This window comes from Euprymna scolopes, chromosome 18 (assembly GCF_053919585.1).
Source record: "Euprymna scolopes isolate OS-2025 chromosome 18, ASM5391958v1, whole genome shotgun sequence".
NCBI lineage: Eukaryota > Metazoa > Mollusca > Cephalopoda > Sepiida > Sepiolidae > Euprymna > Euprymna scolopes.
In genome coordinates this window covers 42,468,343-42,487,760 of record NC_136499.1, presented here as the reverse complement: position 1 = coordinate 42,487,760, position 19,418 = coordinate 42,468,343, and the positions used below count along the sequence as shown (strand labels likewise).

Sequence of the window (19,418 nt, the reverse complement as noted above, 5' to 3'; positions counted from 1 at the left end):
GGCCTTGCGATCGAGCTTTCCAGTGGGGCAAGTTTATTGCTTGTCGCCTGAGGCGCCCCTACCAGGGAATGCCGACATGGGTGTCCAGGCAATTTTTGTTGAGGCAAGAGTGCCCCTTTTTTAGGGGAGCTTGCCTGTTCCGGCCTTGTGCCACATTTTGCTGCGGTGGACAGCAAATAAATATCTACCCCGTTATAGTAAAAAATATTGTAACAATATATATATTCTTTTTGCATTATTTTCGATTTAAATGGATTTCCTCAATGTATTTTTTTCATTTTTTTTTTCAGTTATAAAAGGATTTCAGAATTGTTATCATTATTTTTAGTTACAAGTGCACACATGAAACACCAAATAGATAATATCATAGATAAATTACATGAACAGGTGTGTCCTATGGTATTTTAATATAAATATGATCTAAATCCAAGATTTTAAAAATTTTTCCTTAGTTTTATAATTTATTTTATTGCATTATTTTGTATTAATATCAACAAGATACAAATGATTCAAACTGTTCAACAGGAACTGTGGATATATCCTGAACCAGCAAACCGTATTTTACATAATAACACTATAAACATTTTTGTATTGGGGTGTATAAATACCCCATAGGACTAACCATGTTTGGAACACCCCGGTGACTAACGCAGGATTAAATGGATTTCATCTATGGAGTTTTTCCTTTCCTTTTTTTCTGTTACAAAAGGATTTCAGGATTATTTTTGGTTACAAGCGTACACATGAAAAAAAAAAAAAACAAACAACAAAATTTAAATAATTACAAATAATAGATTTGTAAAATACTCCAAGGCAGGTTTTTATGGACTGCCGTAAGATAAGATTGGATAACGCCAGGTCGAGTCAGCTAGTTCATTAAATAAAAAGATTAGAAATAATATATATATCAATAGGAATAAAACTTTTTTTTTTCAAATATACTTTTTTACAATTTCTGAGATGAACTAAATTGTAATAAGACTATCATAAATTCTATTAATGTGTAGTGCACAATCATGTTGATACACCGGTTCTCGCCGGATCACCGAAATTAAGCAACGTTGAGCCTGACCAGTATCAGATGGGCAAATATTTGGGAAGGCTATATGTACCATGAGATAAAATACCAGGTTGGGAAACTGGCGCAATCTATCTTTCTCTCGGGGGTAAATGGGACTCTCTTAAGCCATGGTAGGCAACCCATCTAGTGATGGCGTCAAGAAATACTCTTGACAGCCCTAGCGAAGCATCAAGTATTCAGCTACGGACAAAATTTGAATTACACTACAAACTTGCGTAGTGAGTTCAATCTCGGCTGCGGCCGCATGTTAGATTTTTTTTTAATTAAGGAAATGTAATTTTAATATCTATAAGCTTGCTGATTGTAAATGGCTTCCAAAACTTTTAATCTTTTAATGCATTATAATTTAATAAGAATTTTCAAACAAGAAATTAAATGCTCCCAAATTTCTTTCAAATTTCGAAGGGCCATAAAATAATGAAATATTTTTTTTTTCAACTATTAACAAAAGATTAAAATGGCTGACTCGTTTATTAAGAAATTGAAATACATTATTGTATACTCAATTTCACTATTAAGTGATTCTTTTTAAATTGTATTTTTTAAATTGTGTTTTATGTTAATTCTATTGCATTTTTACTAAAAAAAAAAATTCAATTAATAGTAAATTAAAAAAAACAATGCTGTATGAAGCAAGAAAAGACAATAAAAACACACACATGGACACATGAAAATGGTTACAGGATTTTTGTTGATATATAGATTAATATTGGTTAATTTATGGTTGTGGTTAGGGCAGCAGGAATAATTAACTGTATTCATAAAAAAAAACAAACACATAAAAAACAAGGTCTCTGATTTTTTTAGATGATTATTCTTATTTGTGATTTTTCGGACTACTGTTCTTATCTTGAGTGTCATTTTCACAATGTTTTAGTCAATGTGTCTCCCACCTTCTTCAGGTGTATCTTGTTGAACTCGGACCCGTGGCAGTGGTTAGATTACTTGGAAAAATTAATTGTAAAAGTGATATTCTGAAGTTTAAAGGTTCAATTCTCAGTGTGGGTGACAGAAAAATGCAATCGCGAATTACTTAGGACCTCTAACCAGCATGGCCGACAGAACGAGAGCATGGTACCCCCCATGAAGAAAATAAAGGATTCCGTTTGAAATTCTGTCCAAATTCCCCAGTTCGAGAGAAAGATTTATAAGTTCAACAAGATACACCTGAAGAAGGTCGGGAGTTCCATCGACCGAAACGTTGTGAAAATAACACTCAAGATGAGAATAGTGGTCTAATGAATCCGAATAATATGAACAAAATACAATTTCACAATTTTTATTTTTTTATTGTAAAGAAATACGTTTTTGGTATTCATACAAGTACACAATGTTTATCCCTCGGCAGGAAGATCTGACACAAGTGGGATTTGAAATGGTAGTGCCATAATGGTAGAGAGGAAGAGCACTTTAGTCTGTAAAAATACTTCATCAGTATTTCACAATCGGGATGCCTCATTAGCTATAAACTAATCTCTTCAATTTTTCAGTGCATTTAATATTACTGACAGTTTCTTTTCATCTGTACACGTGTGCATACGACTCTTTTCTTAATCACTTATTATTTTTGTTCTGATGTAATTAATTTTCAAGTAATGATAAGTGTTATTTGTGGTGTGCCATCAGTTTTCCCCTCTCTTTTTTGGATAAAAGGGAGAAATCCTCTGTATATATTTGGCAAAAGATAACACGCACACACAAAAAAAGATTATTTGATCCAGAATTCATACTTAAATTTGGTAAGTGTTTCTGAAACTGTGATCTTGGAACGACCGAATTTTCAAGTACTGACTCAGGTCATCAGAATTCGAATTTAGTTTTTATTATGCATAACATCGCACACCTCACCCATATAACTATAGGACCAAATATACAAAGGCGATCTATGTTATTTCCTTTCGTTTTATGGGAAGGGATGGTGGTGGTGGAGAGGTGGGGACGCTTTAGATTATAAGATACTAATTTGGTTGTTTAGATTATAAGATACTAATTTGGTTGGGGAGATAGATACTTATCGAATTTTTTTAGAAAAAGTTTAAGCCCATCCCAAAAAGTATCATATACTTGAATCTCCAATAAGTATACTATATTTTTAATGAAGATCAGATAATTCACCTTGGGAGACCCCGCCATCACTCTTTGTATAATAAACACTCACCTCTTATCAAGGCTAAAAACCACCCGAGCATAAGACTTAATGTAATGAAATGATTGTCAAGGCTGAGTTCAAATTAGGAGAGTAAACAGTGCACCTCTGGTTTACTTTTCGACAGTCTCATAACACTTGCTTCCCTTATCTTGCACCTTAGTCTTTATATTCAATCAGCAATGTTTCTGACAAAAGCGAAAGAATTGCTGTTTTCTGGGTCTGAATCTATCTTATAACTAACGTTGGCTGGTTTTTGATCTTGAAATAGTATTTTTTATTAGTTTCTTACATCAAATGGCTTCATGCTCTGTCTGGAGTGATTTCCATAAAAAAGGTTCAGGAAACTGTTGATATTAGATTTGAAGACTACCAAGTTGTAATTTGAAGGGAAGCAGTCTCGTGGTAATGTATTCCAAGGAAAGGTTTATTTTTCTTTATGGTAGAAAACGAGTGAATGTTTTTACAAGGAGGAACCAGAGATTGGAGCTCAGTCGAATACTTTCCATGGAAATATCGATAGAGTAGGGAGAGACTAGGAACGTCTCTTCTGTGAGAAAATGTCCGTAATAAAACAGAAAAAAAATCATCCTTAACAAGAATTGGGGTTGATTTTGAACACTGTCAACACAAGGATGAGTGCTCTGAGTGGGGTTTTCGCAGATGTGGCAACAGTAATCCATTTTAGGTTATATCTGATACTTACGTAGGTAGAGGATTGCATCTGGAGTCAAGTACTTTTGGGAGCGATAGAATGATCCAATTACTTTTCCATTGACTTTTGTAAGAAATTTGATGGATTTGGGATACTTATGCACTATAGGGACATTTTCGGAGAACGAGTAAAATTAATTTCTCAAACATTTTTCACCACTTTCATGTCTCCTTACGAATATTAAAACCAAGATATAAGGCTACTAAACCTTATGTACAGAATTATACTAATGTTGATTTAAATCTATTATGTAGTTTTGATTCTAGAAAATGTCTCGAATTTAAGGCTTTAGAAGAAATTGAAATTTGGTGGGACAATTGGAATTTATTTGAACCTTGCTTGTTTTTTGATTCTTTGAATTTTTTTCACAACCATTGTTAACTATTTTTTGCTGGTGGTTGAATTAAGTTTTAATTCTGATTATTTCTCTATCTAGCAAACTTTCAGCTTATTGCATTTCGGATCATAGATTCTGAAGATAAGAATTTGTTCTATTATAGTAGGAATTACTTGAATTTTTACTAACTTTTGAAAACTGATAAACTTGGTTTTGGTATGAATTATTATAAAATGATGTAATAATAATTTTGTATATATATATATATATATATATATATATATATATATATAGTTATATATTAGTGTTGGGAGGATTCCTAAATTTTTTCCGATTTCGATTCCAGGAAAATGTTGATTAACGATTCCGATACCAAGTACGATTCCGATTCTGATTCCCGTGGAATTGTTGTTTTGAAATATACCATTATATAATCGAAAGTTTTTGTTTAGTGAAAAAATTTGGTACAGCGAAAAAGTGGAAATACAATTAAGGGAATTTCGAAAGCGATTTGATTTTTTTCATAAAATTTCTTTCATTGAAGATAAAAGTCAAAACAAATATTTTAACCATGAATTAAACATGCACCATGAAATGAATAATAACAATCAATTTCAGGAGTTATTTTATATATCAAAAAATATAAAGAAAAAGTAAGTCATGATTAATTCAATAAAAAATACAATAACATCAAATTTCAAGGGGAATTTGTTTATCTTTTGATATTCATTCTTTTGTTTTATTTTCTTTTTATCTTCGATAACTCTTTAAAATTGAACTTTTTTTTCTTTTTTTGCAGCTTCAATCGCTAACTGATTTTTATTCCACTTTCTAGAATATTCTTATTTCTAAATGAAAGTTAAAAATAACTAACTCTTTGATTAAATGCTTAACTTTTTATATTCAATCGTCTCAAATTATTCTTATTTATTTATTTGACTTTTTAAAAAATATTTTTAACAATAATAATATTATTTTTTTAAATTTAAATAAATTTATTTATTTCTATATTTATTTTTTTTTATTATATAATTATATACTTATCGTCCTTTAATATTTATTCTCATTTAATGTCTTAACTTACCTCTTTATTTCTATATAAAATAGTAAATTTTTGGTAATTGTTTATTTCTATTGTTAAATAAAAGTCATTTATTGAACTTTTGAAATTGCCTCTGCCTTAATGCTGTTTCTGACAATCTTTTTATTTTTATTTTTTGTTAGGGGTTGAAAAACATTTACCTATGCTCACATCACGACTGTGATACTGAGCATCAGTGAATGTTGACCAAGCCCCTACAGTCCTTTAGTTGAACGACTAATTTGTTTGCAAAGTTAGGGTTCAAAGGATTAAAAAAGAAAAAATTAAACTTTTTTCTTTTTAATAGAGTTTTAAAATTTTTTTTTTGTTTTTGTTGTGCAAAGAAAGTTCCAAAAGAAATGTTTAATTGCTTCATTCGCAGAATATTTTAATGAAATGTAAATTTCTAAAAGAAAAAAGAATTAAATTCACTTACTGCATTTATTTAACAGATAGCAAAATGATTGTTTTCTTTTGTAGTTTTCGAAAGACCGTAAGCGGAACCGTCAGTCAGCATAATATGTAGTTCTAACGTTTTTGTTTTCAGATACTTCAAAAAAACCGACCGACTGTCAAAGTTTTGCGAACGGATACCACGTGATCAGTTTCACTTTAGTTTTAGAAATATTTCCTGAAACAGCTTTCGTTCAGTAAATAGAAAGTACATATATTGTTCTATTAAACCTTTTATTGTTTAAATAATTTGACTTTGCTTGTTTTATTTTAGAAAAATATAAAGGTTGATAAGACATCTTTAATTTACTAATGAGATTTTTCATTCCTTTACTAATGGAAGAGTGTCGGTGAAAAAAAAAAAACTTGGCAAAAGATAAGCGCGCCCTACTTTTTTTAGTCACCAGTTGATTTTTTTTAGTCATCACTGATTTTTAACATGGTTTACTCATAATGAGAGCACAGTAAAATCTTTTTTCTCTAAGAGTTAAGTATTCGTCAACTTTTTCATGGCCTTGTCGTAGTTAGGCTGTTTTACACATAAATAAACTTTGCTCACAAATGAAAACAATTTTACCTCGCCGCCCCTAAAGTTTCACAACAGTACAAACAGATAACTAATCATGGGCCTCGAAGTTTCGAAACAGACATATAGCCTCTATGTCTGTGACGGAATAAGAAAACTCATTAGGATAAATAAAGATTACCTTTAAAGTAGTTAATAACATTCTTGTATATCATATTAAATATGCTATGAAAGGTTCTATGACGTTTTTATCATAAATTTTTGAGAGCATTAATCTCACTTCAAACAAACAGTTCAACTTAAAAATATAAGAGAATCGTAATGAAAGAATCGTAAATCTAAGGTATTTTTTAACGATGCCACTTCGATTCTCCCCAAAATACACGATTCTTACGATTAACGATTCCAATTCCGATTAATCGTCCCACCACTAATATATATATATATATATATATATATATATATATATATATATATATATATATATATATATAAAGTGAAATTGTATGTGTCTGTGTGTACATTTCCCTACCAAATTACTCTGTTAATTTTCAGTCTAAACACTTGGGATATGGCATAAGGGATTATTGAGATTTGAGAAAATTCTTTTAATCGGTTTCCGGCCAGAAATTTGGCTGTCAAGGGGTCAAAGTTCAACGATTTGACCTTTGAAAACTCTACCAAACTCCTCCACCAATTTTGGGTCTAAACACTTGAAATTTTAGATGTAGGTTACTTGGACATGGATCAAACTTTTTGATTTGATTTGGGTATTCAGACATGCAGCAAGTTTTTAAATCAGTTTTTGGGCGGAAATTTGGCTGCCAAGAGGTCAAACTCCTCCGGCAATTTTGGGTCTACACACTTGAAATTTTAGATGTAGATTACTTGGACATGAGTCAAACTTTTTAATATATATATATATATATATATATATATATATATATATATATATATATATATATATATGAACAAATGATTAATAAAACATGTTAAAAAAACATCTTGAAAAAGAGTTAAAAACATATTTAACTTTAAAAAGGAAGCACAAGATAAGTGGGTAGTTCTTAATCCGCGGAGTTTCGAATGAATACTCTCCTTCTCATCAGAGGGCAGGAATTAGCAAAATGCGGGATCGGATTTTGCATGAAGAAGTATTTAATGAAACCATAAGTAAGTCACAGATCTTACTTGGTTAAAAAAAATGGTGAGGTAAGGGGAATAGGAGGTAAAAGAAAAAATGATAAAAGATTTCACATGAATGGATAGTCCGGTGAAGGGTAAGAATCCAAGAACGGTAAAATCCAAACACGGTGGAATTAAAAACTTTACCCTTTTACAATAGTCATTCCAAAAGTAAAGCCTCCTATTTTTTTTATTCAAAAAGTTGAAGAGTTGCAAAGAGCAGAGTAGTACCATTAAAATGAGTAACCTTTCATGTGCTTCAGAATTTATTTTTCTACATAGTCACCACCATTCTCAATGCACTTTTGCCAGGAATTCAATGATGCATCTCCGCTTCTGACACACGTTCATGACAAGGGTTGCTTTCTTAAGAATTTTACACTGTCAATATCTGCAATAGATAGATTAAACTTTCAGGTCGTGAATGCATGAGTCATTATAACAATACAATTTGCAGTTCCTTATGTTCCATTCGGACAGAATAAAAAAAAAACAGGAGACATTACTTTCGGACCCCTCCTATTTTATGTATGTAAATGTATTAGCTTTATTTAATGCTAAACATCGCACTTAAAAAATTGAAACTCGAAACTTGTCTGTTTGCCTGTCTGAGGAACAGTCTTCAATTTTTCAATTGCAGAATTTAAACTTGATATTAAGTGGATTTGAACCTGTGGAACGAATTGAATTTGGTATTTAGCTAGTAAAAATAGCTGCTAAATTGAACAAAAAATTGGAACTTGGCTGGCGTAAGTCGACTTAAAGTGCTCTTCTATGCATATGCCAGTATACATTTATACATTTTACAACGTTATTTTTTAAAGTTTTGAGATGAGGGCTGATTGTTTATATTACTTATATTGATTGGACTATTATTCTCATCTTGCTGGTTAGTTTGGCCTCCGATTGTCTTTAGTCATGTTGGTTGTTGTCTGGAAAAAAGGAAGAAAAGGTACTGGCTCCATAGATATTTTCGTATTCTTGGAGTTAGTTTCTGTTTTATGGCTGTGGTTTCGTATGTGTGAAAGAAAAAAATTGGTTGACAAAGGGGAGACAACTCTAATAAAGATCGACATAGGATTATCTCCCTTCCATCCTCGAAATTTTAAGTGTGTATAATTTTTTGTTTTTCCTACAATTAGAGGCTACAAATGCTATTAATTTCTAAGATTTTTTTTTTTTTTTTATTAAATTTAATTTTCACCCCAAACAAGGCACAGTACCACTTTGAAGTTGGGGGCTACTATCAGGGACATAATTTGCGGGTGCATTATGAAGGGAGATGAGTAAAAAGATGTTTGTTCACATTGCACTTGAACTTCTGCATATCAGTACAGTTGGGAAAGCAGAATCCTGGAAGGAAGTTCCAAAGACTTGCAGTTCTGGGGAAAAAACTATTGGAGTAAAAGGTTTTCTTACGCCTAGGGATCTCTACTGCTTGTCGGGTTTGTCGGAGGTAGTCACGTCGAGGAGGTACAAGTGCTTGCAGTTCGTTAGAGCATTCACTATAAAGTATTTGTAGAACAGGCAGAGAGATGCAACATTTCGTCGATGGACAGAGGCTGAAGCCTAGATGACAATTCATGACCTATCAGGTTGGCGACTCTCTTTTGAACCCTGTCCAGGAGTGAGAGACAAGCAGCAGATGCACCAGCCCAGATGTGACAACAGTACTCCATACATGGGCGAATGGTGGCCTTATAGAGGTAAAAGATACTTTCAGGCGTAAGTAATTTTCTAGCATGGTATAGAGAGCCCACCTTCTTTACAGCAGCCTTGGCAATGCTCTCAATGTATCTATTCCAGTTCATGTTCCATGTAAACATTAGGCTGAGGAGTTTAAAAGAAGTACTTTCAGGCAATGTGTTCTTGGCCCTTGCTATTGGTGGTAGAGAAGGTTTCTTGTAGTTATTGAAGGAAACAAGCTTAGTCTTGGCAGCATTGAATGTGACCATCCATTTTTGTCCCCATTCCACTACAGATTGGAGGTCATCCTCTAGTGTTTCTGCCATTACCTTAGATATGTGTTCATTTGTTTTCCCCTCATGCCTGTTATAGAGTGGTGTCATCGGCAAATATACCCATCTCAGAAACAATTTTATCAGGGAGGTCATTTATGAATATCAGGAATAATAGATGTCCAAGGATAGACCCCTGAGGTACTCCTGCATTTATATCATATTGTTTAGATGTACGATCGCCAAGGACAACTTGGATTTTTCTCTTACTTAAGAAGGATTTTCTTACATTATGTATTCTTCCAGTGATACCACATGATCTAATTTTCCTTAGAAGACCATCGTGCCATACCCTGTCAAAAGCCTTAGATATATCAAGGGCTAACGCTCTACCCTCCTCTGTTTTGTCCAGTGAACGGTATATACGTTCAGAGACTACAGTTACGATATCTGCTGTTGAATGGGCTTGCCTGAATCCATATTGTTTGTCGGTCAGGAATTTAGCAGCTGTTAGGTGTTGGACTAGGATTTGATTAAGGACTCAAATATTTTAGTGAAAAGCGGGAGGGGGCTAATGGGGTGATAATTTAGTGGGTCAGTTCTTTCACCAGAATTCTTGAAGACTGGTTTCCAGCAGTCGGGAAAGCAAGATTCGTTAAGGCATTTATTGTAATGTTTGGAGAGAACTGGAGCAACCTCAGCAGAGCATTTTTTTAATAGCACAGCCGGGATGAGATCTGGTCCACATGCTTTTGAGGTGTTTAGGTTTTTTATGATATCATGTACCTGAGAAAGGGTGATTTTCAAATCGTCTAGTGTGGCGTCTGTCCGCAAAGGAAAGTCAGGGAGGGAGTGGTGTGCCGAATCCAGTGTGGAGTTTGAGGCAAACCGACTGGCAAGCAGGTTAGCCTTGTCAGTTGCCGTGCAAGCAACCTTGTGACTGTTTGTTAGTGGGGGAATCGTTTACTGCCCATTATTTACTACACTGTTGTAGATTTTCCAAAAATCACAGGTTCCTAATTTCTGTGCTTTGATGCGTTTTCTGGTGGTTTCAATGTAATCTGTCTTAGCTGTCGCTATTACCCTCTTATAATTATTTCTAGCTTCTATATACTTCTGTCTGTTTGAACTGGACTTATGTTGGTTGAATCCGTGGAGAGTGAGGCTTGCTATAGAATTTCCGTGTGGGAACATGTGCTTCAATTGCGGTTTTGAACTCATTTAGTGGTCTCATTTGCGCACTGTTCAGCTGGAAGAGAAAAATATTTCCCCATGGTGCATCTCTGATGAGTTCCCTGATGGCTTCCCAGCCAGGCTTTTTGTAATACCTCGTTGTTTTGAGTAGTGGGTCTTCAGTTTTAGGGTGAGAATGAAGGGCGATTTCTACCATTATCAGCATTTCTGAGTAGGCTGTGGGCATTTGTTGTACAATCATCGGGAACTTTTGTCAGAAATAGATCTAGAAATGAGGCATGTTGATCTTGCTGGTCTGGGAAACGTGTCGGAAATCTGCTTAGTATTTTTTTTTTCTTTAGCATATGTGTTGCCTCTTTGAGTCGCCTGACTCTCTATATTGCACCCCTATTAATTATTTTGACCTCGTTCCACAAAGGGAAGTGTGTTCCTTTTTCTTTCATATGTGATCAGTTAGTCCCGACTTTTTAAAATTTTGATATGCATAAGAAAATAGTCCAAATGGTAACGACTGGAGAACTATTAATATGTTTTGATATAAACAGTTAAAAAATATGTGTATTACTTCAAGGTCAAACACTAGCCAATGATACGTGGATACATTCTAACTCAGGAAACAGTAATTCTTCCCCTTTTCTCAGAAAGATCGCGGATGGAATGTGAGGACTAAAGGATAAAATAAGGGAAATGAAAGTTTACGAAAGTAAACTTAAGGGCCACTTTCTACTCTCCTTGAATAATATATAGGTTTTTAAATATATAATGTATGGTCACGTATGAGTAACGGACTTAGAATCTTGTAAGAGATAGACCACAGACCGTTTATATTTGGCAATCCTATTTTAGATTTTAATGGAAATGAAAAACTTTCTTTTTTTTGTTTTTTAGTTGAATGTTCGTTTTCAGGATTTCGGGAATTTACTGGATTTATTTCTTTCTGTTAAAAGAACTTGTGAACGAATTCTGCTGCCGAGCCTTTCGATTTTACATTTTTATCAGATTTCTTTTTAGAATCACTTCCTTCTCCCACCCCTCTCTCTCTCTCTCTCTCTCACCTTTCACTTTCGTTCTCTATCTTCAACCTTTCGCTTTCTTTCACTTCCTCTCTACTTTCAGCCTCTCCCTCTTTATCCCTTCAATTTCTCCTTTCACGTTTTCTTTTTCTCTCCCCCCTCTCTTTCTGCCTCTCTCCTTTTACTTACTCTATCTTCTTCTCATCTTTTTTTCACTTTCTCTCTTACCCTTCTTTCTCCTTCCAATTTCTTCCTCTCTTTCTCTCTCCCTTCTCTTTCATTTGTCCTCTCTTTCCTTTCACATCTCTTTCTTTCCTCTCCCATCACCCTCTCTCTCTTTTTTCGCGTCCTTTCCCCCACTTTTCCACTCATTTCTTCTCTTTTCGTGTGCATTCTTTCTCTCTCTCTCTTCCTCATCCTGTCTTCTCTTTACTCCCTCTTTCTATCCTTCAGTTTTTGTCTGTCTGTCTGTCGGTCTGTCTCTCTTTCTCTCTATCTCACACTTCACTTCTTCTCTTTCTCTTCACTTTTATTTTCTCTCAAATTCCTGCGACCCCGCTCCCCTCTCGCCCTTTCTCTTTTATCCATAATTCTATACTCCTGTTTTCACATGCATTTTTTTTAAACAAAGGAGTGGAACTGGACACATAAAAATAAATCCTCTACTTCTTTTAAGATGTCAGAAGGTTTGTGTGTAGGAGAGGAGGAGTAGAAGGAGGAGGAGGGGGGTCAGAATCCCCCCCCTCCAACCTCTCCTCTCCCGACTCGGATCTTTCCACTTTAGACTTGTTTTCCAATCATTTTATGAACGAGCTCAATTCACTGAAACAATTGTCCTTTTTCTGTCCCCCATAATTTATTATTATTTATTTTCATCCTCATTCACTACGGAATATCTCGCTACCCGCATTGGATTTACCATTTCTTTGTCTTTGAAATATGTATGTATGACAGAATTACTTTTACTTTATTCTTTATAAATTCTTTACATTAAAAAGAGAAAGAAAGAAGACGGATACTATATATATATATATATATATATATATATATATATATATATATATATATATATATATATATATATATATATATATTCATTCACATCTGCTCTTGTTGTTAGGTATTACTGTAGGAAATAAATAACTAAGACAAAATAATTACACATAATTGTTACTCAGTATTTTGTTTATTAAATCTGTTCGGTATGTTATTTATTTATTTATTTTATTTTTTTGATATTTGAAGAAGTTTAGTTCTATTTATATTGTTAAATATATAGTTCTCTTCTTTTTTTTCGCATTGAGTGCGAATCCTGGAGTTGATGAGCCCGTTTCTTACCTCTAGTCACATCGATGAGTCTTGGAAAGACAAAACACGTGGCTGCGGATTAGTACGTGTGTGCGCGCACACACACACACACACACACACACACACACACACACACACACACACACACACACACACGTGTTTGTGTGATTTATTTGTTTATTTTAGTTTGTAATATTTTTTAACAAATTCAATTATTTATACGAAGAAACATTTTACCTTAATGCTAATTAGGAATAATTGTCCTTTCACCAATGCGATGCTCAAGTTCAGCCACATCGATTAGTTGTAAACGATGGAACACGTGTCTGTGGATAATTAAGTTTAAAATAAATAAATGAATATATATATATATATATATATAGAGAGAGAGAGAGAGAGAGAGACAGAGAGAGAGAGAGTGCAAGTGAGAGGAATAGAAAGAGACTATATATAGAATATAGACTAAATTTAAAAGAACTTTTTTTAGCATTCCAAATATGTTTTCCTTTTTCTGCGTTTTGCATTTTATGCCTAACAATTTAAACTCTGTTCTATTCTCTGAATTGTCTTCACACGTGTCTTTTGTTTGGTTTACTGATATGAAATAAACTGTCTAGATTATTTGTGTTTACCTTCAACTTCTCTAGGAACATGTGAAAAATATTGTTCCAAAACTGTTATTAAATTATAGAATTGTATAATTTTGAATTCGATACTTTCTTTATTCTAAGGTATATTTAATCTTATAAATATTGAGCTTCAGTTTTTGCATTTGGAAACTTATTTTTATTTGAATTGACCTAAACTATATAAAAGTTGCTTTTTATATTATGACGTGGGTGCCACCAGTTAGAATCAAAACCAAAACATTTTGTGCTTCAGCGTTACTGTTTGTGCTATCGTCAGAAAACGTTAAAAATGAACAGAATTTAACATATAAATATATATTTACGCATGCGTACAATAGCACTTTAAGTCGACTTATTCCTGCCAAGTTGCAGTTTTAAAAAAATTGACCCATAAGCAGCTATTTTTACCAGCTAAAAACTCATAAAAGAATGGTCTACAAAAAAAACCCAGAAAGCATCCTACACCATCAATGATCCTCCTCTGCTGTGCCTCGTTGAATAAATTTTATTTGGAATGTCTTTAAAGTGTCAGTAATGCCGAAAACCATCAGGGCCATCTAAGTTAAATTTCTTCGCGTTAGAAATCACTACTAGCTTCCAGTTTTTGATATCGTAAGTTTGATAATCTTCAGCAAATTGTAAATGGGAGAATTTATGGTGAGAAAAAAATGTAGCTTTTGTAATCTTTTCGTTATTTCTAAACTCCTTTTTGTTTAAATGTCGCTGAATTGTTTGGTAACTACATTAGACTTTATTTTCCTAGAAGTTATATTTAAGTTTTGATCTTTACTTCCCCCCATCACTTTTTTGTCAAGAACAGGGGTGATTCTCTTGGAACAACCAATGGATTTTTATTTTGTTGCATATTTTGTGGGATTTCTTTAAAAGTTTGTGACAGCACTCTTACTCCTATTTTATTTTTTGGTCCTGGATATGACCTAAAACTATATCCGATGATGAGGCCCCACCTTGCAGGCCTTGGGGAGTGTGGAGCCACCCTTTAATTGCCATTGCTCCCAGATCCACATGACCTGGAGTGGTAGTACCTGTTAGGGTCCCAACTATGTGTTAAATAGAATCCGACTTAAAAAAATATACTCCATTAAAAATCGTTCCTCAAAATAACTAGATTCGGCCTTAAATAACCTGAAAAAGGTTGATATGCCGTAAAACAAAAACAACCAACCAACCTATTTTATTTACTCGCGATTGCTCTGTGTGAAAGACCACGTTTTCTTTTTTTTTTTTTTTAAGTTCCTAAATTCTGCCTCATTTAATGTCAGTCAAAGTTTTTCTTTTCGCTATTATAAAAAACTAGACTACCCGTGACCCGTTGGGTCAGTATGTTATATTAGCTATGGAATTCATGTATGAGCATAACACTTGTGACAAAGAAAATAGTTTGTTTTTTTTGACATAACAGAAACATTTCTATGAAAGTATATTAAAATGAAAAATCACGGACGGATCACTCAAACATGGGGGAAAAAAATCTCCCTATTCGTGTAAAGTTACCTATTTTTCCAAATAATCGCTCAAAAATCGAAAATTAAACATGATTTTCCTATGAATCAAACGCCAACGAAAGTCATTTAACAGCAAAAACGCACATGAACGAACCGATGAGAAATATAAGAATGAAAAACCCATATTGGAATCCTTCAACCAAGTTATAGAAACTTAAAATCTAAAAAAAAAAAAAAAAATAATAATTAATAAAACCTGAACCAAAAAAATAAAACCTAAATAAATAAAATAAAATAAAACTAATATTGAAACAGATTAGTAAATGTGTCAACAAATTCACCGTTCTCACACAACTATTTTGTATCTAGAAATGTAAAAAAAAAAATAAAAAGGAAGGAAGGAAGGAAGGAAGGAAGGAAGGAAAAGGGACGATAGAGAGTAGTAGTAGTAGTAGTAGTAGTCTTGGCTTTACTACAATTGTTCTTATGTTTGTCAACTGGTTAAAATTGTTTAGTTGTAACAAAATAGCGACAGTATTGTTGTAATAAAGAATAGTTGCAAAGCACCCTCACTCTTCCCATGTTAAAAAATAATTTCGAAATAATAATGTTAATATTTCAGTGTGTAGGTCAAAATCTGCAAAAGAAGCGATTTGTGTTTATTTTTTTACGTTGTTATTGGTTAATGTTTATGTGCACATGCGCAACCGGATGTCGTAAACCGGAAAGTGGGTTACATCACTTGTTATACAAGGTCATTTGAGTTTTATAATTATATAGATTATGCAAGTCATGAATAATCTCCCCTTACAAGATCTTACAGAGTATATGTTTACAAAACAGATGCCTAAACAAAATTTTTATTATGGTGAAAGGAAAAATTTGGACTTAAAAATCTGACCCGTTTGTTTACATTTGGATTATTACCAACGTTTTACAATCATGGTCATGAAGAAAGTACTCAATACTGCTGTAGAGCAAAACATGTTTTTATTACCGTTTTTAATCCGCTTGGTTACACATGTTTCGATTACCCAGTCGTGTTAACGATCCGATAATTGCATCGGATATATATATATATATATATATATATATATATATATATATATATATATATATATATATATATATATATATATATATAATTTATTTATACAAACATTGATGGCTACATATGTGCATACATATTTCTGTAATCACCCGTTATTGGGGAGATTACTGCTTCAGGCCAAGAATTTCCCTCGAAAACTGAAACTCGATACAAAAACATTTTCTTACATCACTTTCAAAATTAGAATCTTGTCATAGAATAGGAGTGAGGTTGGTCTGGGGGAGGATAAACAAGGACATGGCCTCTTATCAATCCATTTATCTCAGGCTTTTATTTATTTCTCGTCTTAACTTCGGTAGGGACAATTTTTATTATTATTCTTTTTATAACCTAAAACTTTAGTATCTACTCTCCGGTGTAACATCGTAAATTACTTTAGAAGTCCACCAATATGTCGCCTATAACCAACGGTCAAACTTTAAGTAGTCAGCAATTCCAAAGGGCCACCCAGTATGGACAAAACGACATTTCCGATGGGCACACACGCTTATTTCGAAAGTATACATACACGTAAATGCACAGAAGTGGTTGCACACCTTTAGGGTATTTCCTCACACACACACGTTCACACAGAAATATAAAATATAAAAATGTAAGAAAACCAAAAAATATAAAATGCAACAATACAGCGTATACATGCATAGACATATAGACCCGCATACGTCTGCATACATATCTACATAGATATACACACATACATATACATCTACATACACATCCATATATTTACACTAAACGTAAATACATATCCACACACACAATATATATATATATATATATATATATATATATATATATATATATATATATATATATATACTTATACATGTACTTACACCCACATACATATATCTACATATATAACCATATACATACACGCATAACATATAAATATACATAAAAACATATACATATACATACATAGCACATTTACTTACACACACGCATACACGGAGGAAACTATTTTTACACAGAACATAAATAAAGCTATGGTTTATTTATCAAGATAATTAAGTGATCTAGCATGAAATTTCCACAAAGTTATTATATATATAGCCGAAAAAACATATGCCCTCTCATATAAAGTTTCATGTACGCGTTGAGCACTACATACACTCCCAATGCATGAAAGTTAAATATAAATCTACATATACACACGTGCATACATATAGACATACATATAAAACAGATGCATACTAATACACACATAGGCAAACATACGTGTACAAATACATATATATATACACGCATACACACATACACGTACATATCTACATATACCCGCCTACATATATATACAAACATATAAATAATTATCGTTGACATACATGCAGACCTAACTGTGATTAATCAATAGTTAGCATATAAAAATTAGCGTATTTTCAACATTATGACCCACTACGTAAGCTTGCGAGGAAATATTTACTGTAAGAACAAAGAAATACGAAAGATGGCATTTTCTACATATACAAAAAGATATATAAAAGAATATATAACGTCGTGATTATACCAATACTAATAAACTACCGATTAGAAAGTTTAAAATATCTAAAGACAAACCTAAAAACCTATATATCATAATCCCATTTACCTTTCGATATAATATATATATATAAAGCTGAACGTCTGTGTGTGTGTCTGGTCACGAATAAGCTCCTATATGGTTGACTATTTTAGAAAACTGATCACATAGAAGATGTATCAAGACACAGGAATGGGTATATTTGATCTGGCATAATGATGATTCATTAAAATTGTGGAGTCTACGTACGCGCCTGGTCCACAAAGTATGGAAATAACAAATTTAAAAATTAAAACAAAAACGTTTACAAGTGTTTTTGATATAGATGTGCATAATAGTACCTTGATAAGTATGTTTTAACTTAAATAAGGATGGTATAATAAAATTGTGGGGTCAGCGTTTACGCCTGGCCTCCATAGAATGGAAATAGGCACAAACTTTAATAAAGACTTTTCATATCTATCTTCGTAAGTATAATTTTATAATTATGTTTCAGTTTGAAGAAATAGGGTATAATAAAATTATGGAGTGTTCGTTCGTGCCTGACCTCCATAAAATGGAAATATGTCACAAAGTTTAACAAGGTTTTTTAATATAGATCCACAGAATATTGTGATAAGTGTTTCAGTGTAAACAGGTATGGTATACTAAATTATGGGGTTTATCTATTTTATTTTTACTTTCATAATATTTTGCTTTGGTCTTGATACCCCCAAATTCGAAGCTATCTCTTTACAACCCTTCCTTTTCATAACCTATCATACTTCCATAAATCAGAGTCCATTTTCTGTAGGCTGTTTTTGAACCCAGTCAACGACGGGTACTTTTGCTAGTATATATATATATATATATATATATATATATATATATATATATATATAATGATTGCAACGTCTTGTCAGACGAGTGCCACTCCCTCAGACATTCAAAATCCATGAGCCCAAATGCCTGAGGGAGTATCTATACAAAGATGATGTTACAGAGTCTTAGCTTTGTACGACAGCTAAGTCTCTCTCTCGGTTCAAAATGTTGAGATCCAGCAACAAGCAAGAGCAAGATAGCCAGCAACAAATTAAACTGCAGACCAGCTTAATGCGGGTACTTGTCTCCCGCTTTATGGTTTTTTAAATCAGAAATTTGCTTCTCCTAGAAAGGTTGCCTTCACCACGGCTTACGGGAGCCCTCTCCACCCCAATACACATATACACACACACAAATATACACGGTGCTAGTTGGCCGTTGACCCAGAAAAAGAGTTCATTCGCCCTTTGGAAGGTCTTGTTTTTAATCCTCCAGGGAGACTAGCCGCCCTCCTCACCAAACAAGTCTGGTGGGGGAACCAGTTTAGTCGCCGGTGACCCGACCATGAGGCAGGTAGTACTGGGTTACATGGTACCAGTAGCATATGACATGACCTGACACACACACATATATATATATATATATATATATATATATACACACATACATATATATACACATTATATATACACATACATACCGATACATATACACATATACATATATACATAAACCTACAGAGATATATACACACATAACACACATATACATACATAGATATATAGATACATATATACATATACGCATAAATATACATATACGCATAAATATACATATATACAGGTACAACCGCGCACCCATACATTTAAACATACACCCATATAGACACATA

General features: G+C 33.1%; 1 protein-coding gene and 1 long non-coding RNA gene across 5 annotated transcripts in view; one reads left to right on the top strand and one right to left on the bottom strand.

Annotated features, from left to right (window-relative positions):
* LOC145297590 (uncharacterized) overlaps window positions 1-19,418 on the bottom strand; it is a 496,342-nt gene that overhangs the window by 97,458 nt on the left and 379,466 nt on the right. The gene's annotated exons all lie outside the window — the stretch shown is intronic.
* LOC145297589 (phospholipid phosphatase-related protein type 5-like) overlaps window positions 1-19,418 on the top strand; it is a 254,821-nt gene that overhangs the window by 166,145 nt on the left and 69,258 nt on the right. Inside the window, exon 1 of one of the 3 annotated variants that reach the window (XM_080143639.1) lies at window positions 12,307-12,630. The exons of the other annotated variants lie outside the window; for them this stretch is intronic. The gene's annotated coding sequence lies outside the window, so the exon portion shown is untranslated. Of the gene's footprint in view, window positions 1-12,306; window positions 12,631-19,418 lie in introns of those variants that run through there. 3 annotated transcript variants of the gene reach the window in all.